Below are 10,281 nucleotides of genomic sequence, written 5' to 3' on the forward strand. Positions count from 1 at the left end.
AAGTCACATTGTCTTGCATTGAGTCGTCTATAGTTATGTGATCATTGAATGCACGTATTGATGTGGATGCGATGTACGTTTGAAATATGTGAGATGATTGTTGGTTAATATTATTGACGTGATTATACCAAGTGTGATGAATTCTTAAATTGTGTTTTAATTCATTGTGCCTTATTATGCTATTTCATGATGATTTGAATTCTCACCCTTTCTGTTTGAATGTTACCTTTACATGGGTATCGTGCAGATACTACAAAGTAGTATTGCTGGAGTAGGTGGACAGTAGCTCGCTCAAGAATAGCTGGAGAGTTTCCGTATTTAGTTTGAAATTTGGTAATGAGTCAATGCTCTGGTCATGTAACACTGGGTAGATTAGTAGTATTGAACTCATATCTTATTTTGATATGCTTTATGTCATTAATTGTTTTATTTTATTTGAAGTGATTATTGAGAGATGAACATGCTATGGGACATGGATCATATTATGAAATACATGAGTATTCTTTATTTTCCGCTGCGAACGCATATTGCTCGAATATTCATGATGAGTGAAATGTGTTATTTTGAATGACCAAGTGTATTGTTGGTTTTTTGAAAGTTTTAAGTTTTGAAAACGTCGATGTGATGCCCTTTTCTTTATATGCGTACTTATTTACTCTGATTATATGCTAAATAATTTGGGGTAGAAAAATGGGTGTTACAGAAAGCATGAGGGGTTTCAGCTTGAGTCGAAAGCCAAAGACGCACTTATTGAACTTCTTGAAGACCGAGTAGTGGAAAGACAGAGAGAGCCAGAGGGTCCATATTCCTCTAGTATTCCTCAACCTTCCGGTGCTTGGAAGAAGATTGCTGATCAGCTTGTCCTTGAGAAGACCCAGATGAAGACATCTTTTGAGTCTGAGATTCGACGCACCGGAAGAAAGTATTCGTCCGCAGCTAGATCATCTGACACTATTTCTAGGGGATCCTTAGGATGATTGGTTTCCTTTTCTCTTACATTTGTACTTTGGTTTCGGAAATTGTACTTGATAACGCGAAAATACATCGTATATTTGCCTTGATTTACACTCAAAAATTGTAACACTTTCATTTATATTCCGATTATTCCGCAAGTGTTCGAGTTATTTTTGCAGGTATTTCAATCCCCATGCTTAAATGAGCAAAGTATAGAAAAGGAAGGAAAAGAAGAAGAAACATAAGAGAAAGTAGCAGAAAAATAGAAAAATAGAGAACACAAAAATTGTGGATGTGACGACCGTCACAAATCATGTCACGACCGTCACAGGCCCATCACGAACGTCACGCGACCAAAATCAGCGCCTTGAAATAGTCAACAGAAGTGACCCAACAAGCCTAAATTCTCGTTGGTCAGACACTTGTCCATGATTTCCTCACTCAACCAAGTCATCCTTGTTTCTCTCAACTGCCAAGACCTAATGGGGGATATAAAAAGATGGAAGTTGGAAACACTGGGGACGCAAAAAATTTCTTTTGGAAGCCAGCCTTGAAGACCTTTTTCTCTCTGCATTTTTTTCACAGCAATTCTACTTTGTCTTTTACTTCTCTTCAGCAACATTAATTTTCTTTTATCGTTAAGAGATTTGATTTTCCCCTTTTCCTTTCCGCCTTTCATTTAGCCAAAGTAGTAGTTTCCTACACTGGGGAACTACTATGATTTATTTAATTTAGTTTAAGCTATTATTTCGAAGAGGCAGAATCCTACCGACCTGTGGAGGACTACTTAAGTACTTCAAGATTCGGTGTATTCTATTAATCCAATTTCCAGGTTTTTATTCAATTGTTATTGCTTTATTATTATTGTAATCATGTATGTTTTATTGTTGATTTGTTTATATTCGTGTGTGTTTGTGTTGTTTAACATGTTTGGCTAAACTACTGGTATCGGTATGTAACAATTTAATTAGACGGGATTTAATAATAATCCGTGTAAAACTTCTTTCCTCAAACAATCTTTTTGGCTGTGATTTTTAATTTAAATTTAATTAACTTTGTCACAAGAGTGAGAAGCTATTTAATACGATTTTGCCACGAGAGTGGGAAATTAACCAAGGTGAGAACCAACAATCGCGAGAGTGTGAGGGTCGAACTGGATAGTAAAAACTAGGCATTAATTTTAAAAACAGCGAGAGCACTTTAAAAGCAATTATAACTTATTTATTTTCAAAAAGTATATTTAACTTCAATTGGGACAGCGAGAGTGTACATTCCGACTTAAAGGTATAGTCCGAATCAGCAATCACGAGAGTGTGAGATAAAGCCTTTTAAATAAGTATTTTCTACTGAAAGATATTTGGTACTTAAATTATACACCGATGAATTATCGAATCCCTGATGATTAATGCGTTGCATACTGATATCCTTCTATTAATATTTTTTTAAAACTCAACTTCCCTTAGATTTAATTTTCTTCAACCAAACTTCTAAAAATCATTCCCTTAGCTAAACATAGTAACGTCGGTAGCATTAGTTTGACCATCGGTCCCTGTGGGTTCGATATATTTTAAAACTAAAATGACTGGACTGTGCACTTGTAGTCAAGTACCCGATAGACTATATTCTATATACAGTCACGAGACGTATCAAGTTTTTGACGCCGTTGTCGGGGATCTGATTTAGTCAAATAGTGTGATTCTTTCGTTGCACGGTATAGACTAAGGTAAAAACTGATCTCCTTTCCCTTATTTCTCTCAATTGTATGCCAAGTACTCGCTCACAAGGCGATAACTTAGCACCACCAATCGCTGAATTGGAGCATTTCTTATATTTAAGACGCCGAATTCTAGAGTACCAACAAAGGTACAATATTCCCGATATCTTCTTTCCTACTATTGAACCAGTTGAAAAACCAACCATGGCTGCAGTAGATCCACAGAATCGTCCTCTTAAGTTCTACGCTACCCCGTCCCAACAAGAACCTCACAGCAGCATTGCTGCCCTTGCTATCAATCAAAACGATTTTGAGCTGAAACCCTCATTATTATTCGTTGTCCAACAACATCAATTTGCTGGAATTCCTACGGACGACCCTAATGAACATTTGACCATGTTTGTGCAGTACGCAAACATTGTGAAGGTGAATGGTGTATCTCAAGATGCGATAAGACTACGCCTCTTTCCTTTCTCACTAAGAGACAGAGCTTGGGCTTGGTTTCAATCCTTTCCATCCAACTCAGTTACACCATGGGAAGAAATGAAGAACGTTTTCTTATCCTAATATTTTCCGTCAACAAAACTGCTATGCTGAGAGCTCAAATCAACGGATTTCGACAAAAAGATGTAAAATCTCTCTACGATGCATGGGAGAGATACAAATACATGATGAGAATATGTCCATATCACGGTCTCGAAGACTGGGTGATCATTCACACATTTTACAATGGGCTTCTGTATAACACAAGACTGATAGTAGACGCTGCCACAGGCGGTGCACTTATGGACAAGCCATACAATGAAGTCTATCAACTCATTGAAAACATGGCCCTAAACCATTGCCAATGGGGAGGTGAAAGAACTCCGGTAGAAAAGTCCCAAACAAAAAGTGGAATGTACGAAATCAGTAGCCTTGACCATGTCCATGCTAAGGTAGATGCCCTTGTTCAAAAGTTAGACAACTTGACCATACCACCCGCAGCCACCGTGGCTGCCGTGACTCAAAACTGTGAGTTATGTGGAACCCCTGGACACACTGCACCAGAATGTCAGATATTAGCAAGAGTCCTAACCGATCAAGTGAATTATGCACAAGGAAATCTTTATTCGAATACCTATAACCCAGGTTGGAAAAATCAACCTAACTTTTCGTATAAGAATAACAACGCCATGTATGCACCTGACCAAGCACCCGTTGTTCCGCCTGGATATCAAAAGCCAGCTAATAATGCTCCTAACATGCCTAGGAAGTCCAACCTTGAACTAATGATGGAAAGCTTCATAGCTACCCAAGCTCAGACAAACAAAGACTTCTTGAACCAAAACATACATACTAACGGGCAACTTAAACAACTAGCGAGCAAAGTAGACGCCTTAGCCACCCACAACAAAATGCTTGAAACGCAGATTTCACAAGTGGCTCAACAACAAGCATCTACTGCCGCTCCCGCTGGCACATTTCCTGGACAACCACAACCTAATCCAAAAGGACATGCAAATGTCGTTATACCGAGGAGTGGAAAAGAAATAGATAGACCCGTAGATCCAAGACTCCAAAATCCTGCCATGTACCAAAAACCAGACAAAACCATAACCGAGGAGGTAAGTGAACCGAAGGAGAAGGAAGATAATACCCAAGAGGCCGAAGAGAAAGAAAAACCTTATATGCCTCAACCACCTTATAAACCACCCATTTTGTATCCTTAAAGACTCACAAATTCTAAAACTACAGAGAAATTTAGGAAATTTGTTGAACTTCTGAAGCAACTAAACATTACAATTCCCTTTACAGAAGCCATCAAACAAATGCCCTCATATGCCGAATTTCTTAAGGAGATCCTATCCAATAATAAAAAGATCGAGGATAATGAAACAGTTACACTTACTGTTGAGTGTAGCGCAATAATCCAAAATAACATGCCTCCCAAACAAAAAGACCCAGGTAGTTTCTCCATACCCTGTGTCATTGGAAAATTCTTCATAGACAAAGCTTTATGTGACCTAGGAGCCAACATTAGTGTAATTCCCCTAACCATCTGTAAAAGGCTCAACATGGGAGAACTAAGACCAACCAAGATGTTTGTTCAATTAGCTGATCACTCAATCAAATATCTTGTTGGTATACTAGAGAATGTCCCAGTACGTGTAAGACAATTCTACATTCCTACAGACTTCATAATCATGGACATCAAATAAGATGCCAGTACACCTATTATACTAGGAAGGCCATTCTTAGCCACCGCCGGAGCCATAATAGACGTGAAAAGAGGTAAGCTAACATTCGAAGTTGGAGAAGAAAAGGTTGAATTCATCTTGACATAATTCTTACAAGCGCAAACTATAGACGATACATGTTATCTACTTGATGTCATAGACAAGTGCGTAAGAGAGATGGAGATGCAAGAAACCACATATTTCGATATAATGAAAATCCAAATCCCTCCAATCTTTGAAGATGATAATTGGCATGAACCATACCAAAATGACAGTCTATGCGAATGCTTAGCACTTACACCCAACCACATGCCATGCCCGAAGAAACCAGACTGGGAATTAAAAACACTACCAGAGAGCCTAAGATACGAATTCCTAGACACTGAACTCAAAAGACCAGTAATAGTCAACGTTGACTTGGGGCAGATGGAAACTGAAAAGTTACTAGATATCTTAAGAAAATATCCAACTGCGTTAGGCTACAACATCCCCGACCTAAAAGGAATAAGTCCTTCTATCTGTATGCATCGCATTATGCTGGAGGAAGATTGTAAAACCTCTAGAGAACACCAGAGAAGGATCAACCCAATCTTAAGTACTTTAGTCAAGGATGAAGTAAAGAAGTTACTAGATGCTGGAATCATATACCCGATCTCCGATAGTCAATGGGTTAGCCCCGTTCATGTAGTACCCAAGAAAGGGGGTGTTACAGTTGTTAAGAATGATAAGGGCGAATCTATAGCACAAAGAGTTGTGACCGGAAGTAGAATGTGCATCGATTATAGAAAACTAAACAAAGCCACTCGGAAGGATCATTTTCCTCTGCCTTTCATCAACCAAATACTTGAACGATTGGCTAAGCATTCCTACTTCTGCTATCTAGACGGTTATTCAGGATTCTTTTAAATTTCAATCCATCCTAACAACCAAGAGAAGACAACCTTCACGTGCCCTTATGGTACATTCGCTTACCGACGAATGCCATTTGGATTATGCAACGCTCCCGCAACATTCCAAAGATGCATGATGTCAATCTTCGCTGATTTTATAGACGGCATTATGGAAGTCTTTATGGACGACTTTTCTGTTTGTGGGCAGAGCTTCGAAGGATGTCTATTAAACCTTGAAATGGTACTTGAAAGATGCGTAAACGTGAATCTCGTTTTGAACTGGGAGAAATGCCATTTCATGGTCCAACAAGGAATCGTGTTGGGACACGTAGTATCTGATAAAGGAATTGAAGTATACAAAGCTAAGATCGAAATCATAGAGAATCTTCAACCTCCGAAAACCGTACGAGAAATACGAAGCTTTTTAGGACACGCCGGTTTCTACCGACGTTTTATCAAAGATTTCTCGAAAATTACCAAGCCACCTACGGGTTTATTAATGAAAGATGCTAATTTTATCTTTGATGAAAAATGTTTAACAGCGTTTAAGAAATTAAAAACATCTTTAATCACCGCACCTATCATGCAACCACCTGACTGGAGATTACCTTTCGAAATCATGTGTAATGCAAGTGATTGCACCATAGGCGCAATACTAGGACAAAGAAAGGATAAGAAACTTCATGCTATCTACTACGCAAGTAGAACACTAGATCCATCCCAAATGAACTACGCCACCACTAAAAAGGAACTTTTAGCCGTTCTGTTCGCCTTAGACAAATTTCGTTCCTAGTTAGTAGGGGCGAAAATCATTATCTATATTGACCATGCCGCTATTAGATATCTTCTAAGTAAGAAGGATGCCAAACCAAGACTCTTAAGATCGATCCTACTCTTACAATAATTTGACTTAGAGATAAAAGTTAAGAAGGGTACTGAAAACGTAGTAGCAGACCACTTATCACGAGTCGAAGGGAATAAACCTGAAAAAATTCCAATCAATGATGATTTCCCTTACGAACGACTTATAGCCCAAATGGAAAGCGACATGTCTGAACTAACAATAAATGATACCGAAATAGAAGAATCCGTGGAAGAAATTCATACGAATGCAACTCTGCCATGGTATGTTGATTTTGTCAACTACCTAGCTGCTGGAGTACTTCCAACAGACCTATCTTACCAAAAAAAGAATAAATTCTTTCATGATCTAAAACAATACTACTGCGATGAACCTCTGCTTTTCAAAAGAGGTACCGATGGTATTTTCTGTCAATGTGTTCCTGAGGATGAAACAGACGACATAATCTCTCATTGGCATTCTGCCCTCTATGGTGGGCACGCAAGCACATCAAAAACTTGCGCTAAGGTCTTACAATTGGGCCTCTTTTGGCATACTCTATGGAAAGATGTCCATAATGCGGTTATAAATTGCGACCGGTGCCAACGCACTGGTAACGTTTCAAGACGCAATGAAATGCCACAAACAGGAATCTTAGAAGTGGAAGTCTTTGATGTGTGGGGGATTGACTTCATGGGACCATTCCCATCTTCTTTTGGTAATAAATACATACTCGTTGCTGTCGATTATGTTTCAAAATGGATCGAGGCCGTAGCCTATCCGACAAATGACACACGAGTAGTGATTAAGTTATTCAAGAACATCATCTTTCCTAGATTCGGTGTGCCAAAACTAGTCGTTAGTGACGGTGGCTCCCATTTCATATAGAATATCTTTGGAAAACTTCTTCTGAAGTACGGAGTCCGACACCGTGTGGCAACACCTTATCACCCACAAACCAGTGGGCAAGTCGAGGTCTCGAATAGAGAAATCAAGCAGATTCTAGAAAAGACTGTCGGAATATCCAGAAAAGACTGGTCATCTAAACTAAACGAAGCTTTATGGGCCTACAAGATAGATTACAAAACCCCAATAGGGACCACACCCTTTAAATTAGTATATGGTAAATCATGTCATCTCCTTATGGAATTAGAAAACAAAGCTTACTGGGCAATTAAGACCCTAAATATAAGTTATACTTCCGCAGGTGAGAAACGAATTTTGGACATTCACAAATTGGAAGAACTTCGACTAGACACCTATGAGAATGCCAAGATATACAAAGGACGAACCAAAAAATGGCATGACAAATGTATATCTACGAAAGAGTTTAAAGTCGGTGACATAGTACTACTATTTAATTCGATACTTAAGCTTTTTCCGAGAAAACTTAAATCTAGGTGGTCAGGCCCTTTCGAAATCACAAAAGTCTTTAAAAGCGGTGCGATAGAAATCAAAGGTCGGAATAGTGAACCATTTATGGTAAACGGACCGCGATTGAAACATTACCATAATATTGACAACAGAGACTATTCAAATAGTATAAGACTTATAGAGCTGCCTGCTCAACCCCAAAACTAGTACATCGCAACGTTATTGTCGAACTTACAACATTAAACAAAGTGCTTAGTGGGAGACAACCCGCCTTTTCTTTAATTTATTATCTTTGTTTTTAAGTATTTTACTTCTTTGACTTTCATCTGTATTTTTGCTCCCTTTCCCTGATTCTATGCAGTAATACTTGTTGCTTCTAGTTACTAACTTAGAAACATTGGATACTGATTAACAGGCGAATTTATAACTAGTTAGTCACTAACTTTCATCATGCAACCAGTAGATACAGTTTCCAGAGGCAGAGTTCAGAGAAGGCGCTATGATTATTTAGCTCATAAGAATATGGATTTATCCATATATTATGATGGACCTACCATGGATAGGTTAGGTATCCGAGATAGCATCTTGTTTATGTTTAACCAGCTAGGATGGGAGAATGTTGCTATTAAGAGAAGGCTTGTCACTTACCGTGAACTCACCCTAGAATTCCTTAGCTCCCTAGTTTACAACCCCGAGCATGGTTACAGACTCAACAAAGGGTTGATTTCCTTTAGGCTGTTTAGTATGGACTTCACTTATAACCGTTGAGACCTTGCTGACCTCCTAGGATTTCCTAGTGGCCCATTTGTTTTCACTATCCTCCAGGAGGAATTAATCGATGATATCGACCTAGATTACTTTTGGGGTAGTTTAACTAGAGACTACCACCCTAACCCAAACAAGATGCACTCCCAAATGATACACAACCCTGATATCCGCTACTTCTATAAAATACTAGCCCACACCCTGTTTGGAAAGGAAGCGAACAACACCATAGTGTCACGAGATGAACTTTTCATCTTACTATGTGTCGACCAAGTTCGACATGTCAATGTTGTGACATTTATGATGGAGAGATTCATTCACCTTGAAAAGAACAATCGCACCCCAATCATAATAGGTTGCCTAGTAACCATGATAGCTAATGCCATTGGACTTAGACACCCACTTTACGAGCATGTACCGTTTGGACACATCCGACCCATGGACATTGGAATTTTCTTTGACCGTAGAATCATAGGAAACCTTGGGCCGAATACTTTTGCTTACCTAATTAATAAAGAAGTTGTCCAGCTGTTTACCCTACCTCACCATGAGAGAACAAGTGTTCATAACCGAAATAACTGGCTTTATGATTTAGATGAACACCCAATTGATCCACCTTAACCTCCTGAGACACCGCCTATATATGAGTCTTTAGATGACCATATTCCTGTTGATGAATCTGACCCTGAAACCCCTCCAAACTACTATAACATAGATGAACCGGAACTTCCATCCTATGCAGAAAATCTTGCAATAATCCTTACCCGTCTGGATGGTTTCCACACTGACATTAGCAATGTGAAAGAAGAAATAAAGAGCATGCACCTTGATGTCTTAGGCCTAATGGATGTCTCCGTCGAACAATTTGATCACTTGAACCAGGCTGTAGCTGCTTTGGGACAGAACCGTGGCTGATTTCATCGACCGCTGACCTCTCCTACTCACATTAAGCAATGAGGACACTGCTATGTTTTAGTGTGGGGAGGGATCACTTTTATTGCTATTATTTAACATCGTTATTATTTTTCTTATGTTACATTTAACTTTCAATTTAATTTAATTTAAACAACATTGTTATTTCTTTTTGCTTCTACAATAAATTCTATTTTCCAGTCATTTTATTTTTACTGTTGTTAATTTCATACTACTTTTATGCTGCATCCATACTATGTTAATGCTATAATTACTACTGAGTTTCTGCTGTTTTCTAAAAAGCTAAAAAATTGTGAACGTTGCATGTGAGGACCGTCACATGTAGTGTGACGCCCGTCAGGGATGCCCCACGCCCGTCATACATTATGCAGATGATTGTTACACCCAGATGACCATCATAGACGACCGTTACGCAACCGTTATGTGTGACGACCGTAACCCCCCTGTAACGACCATCACGGATCCAGAGGGAGCGCCTATAAAAATAGGCGCACTTCCTCTCTTCTTCCTCATCAAATCATCCTACTCTCCTTAACCTTCCCACTCACACCACTCTTTTCTCCATTAACCCTTTTTTTCACAACCTTTTAAGCG

General features: G+C 38.9%; 1 non-coding gene across 1 annotated transcript; it reads right to left on the reverse strand.

Moving 5' to 3' along the window:
- Positions 1–3,258: 3,258 nt before the first annotated feature.
- On the reverse strand, positions 3,259–3,365 carry LOC127134093 (small nucleolar RNA R71). Its single transcript, XR_007807864.1, has one exon. It is a non-coding gene; the product is annotated as a small nucleolar RNA R71 (small nucleolar RNA).
- Between the last annotated feature and the right edge of the window lie 6,916 nt (positions 3,366–10,281).

Source organism: Lathyrus oleraceus, chromosome 3 (assembly GCF_024323335.1).
Source record: "Lathyrus oleraceus cultivar Zhongwan6 chromosome 3, CAAS_Psat_ZW6_1.0, whole genome shotgun sequence".
Taxonomy (NCBI): Eukaryota; Viridiplantae; Streptophyta; class Magnoliopsida; order Fabales; family Fabaceae; genus Lathyrus; species Lathyrus oleraceus.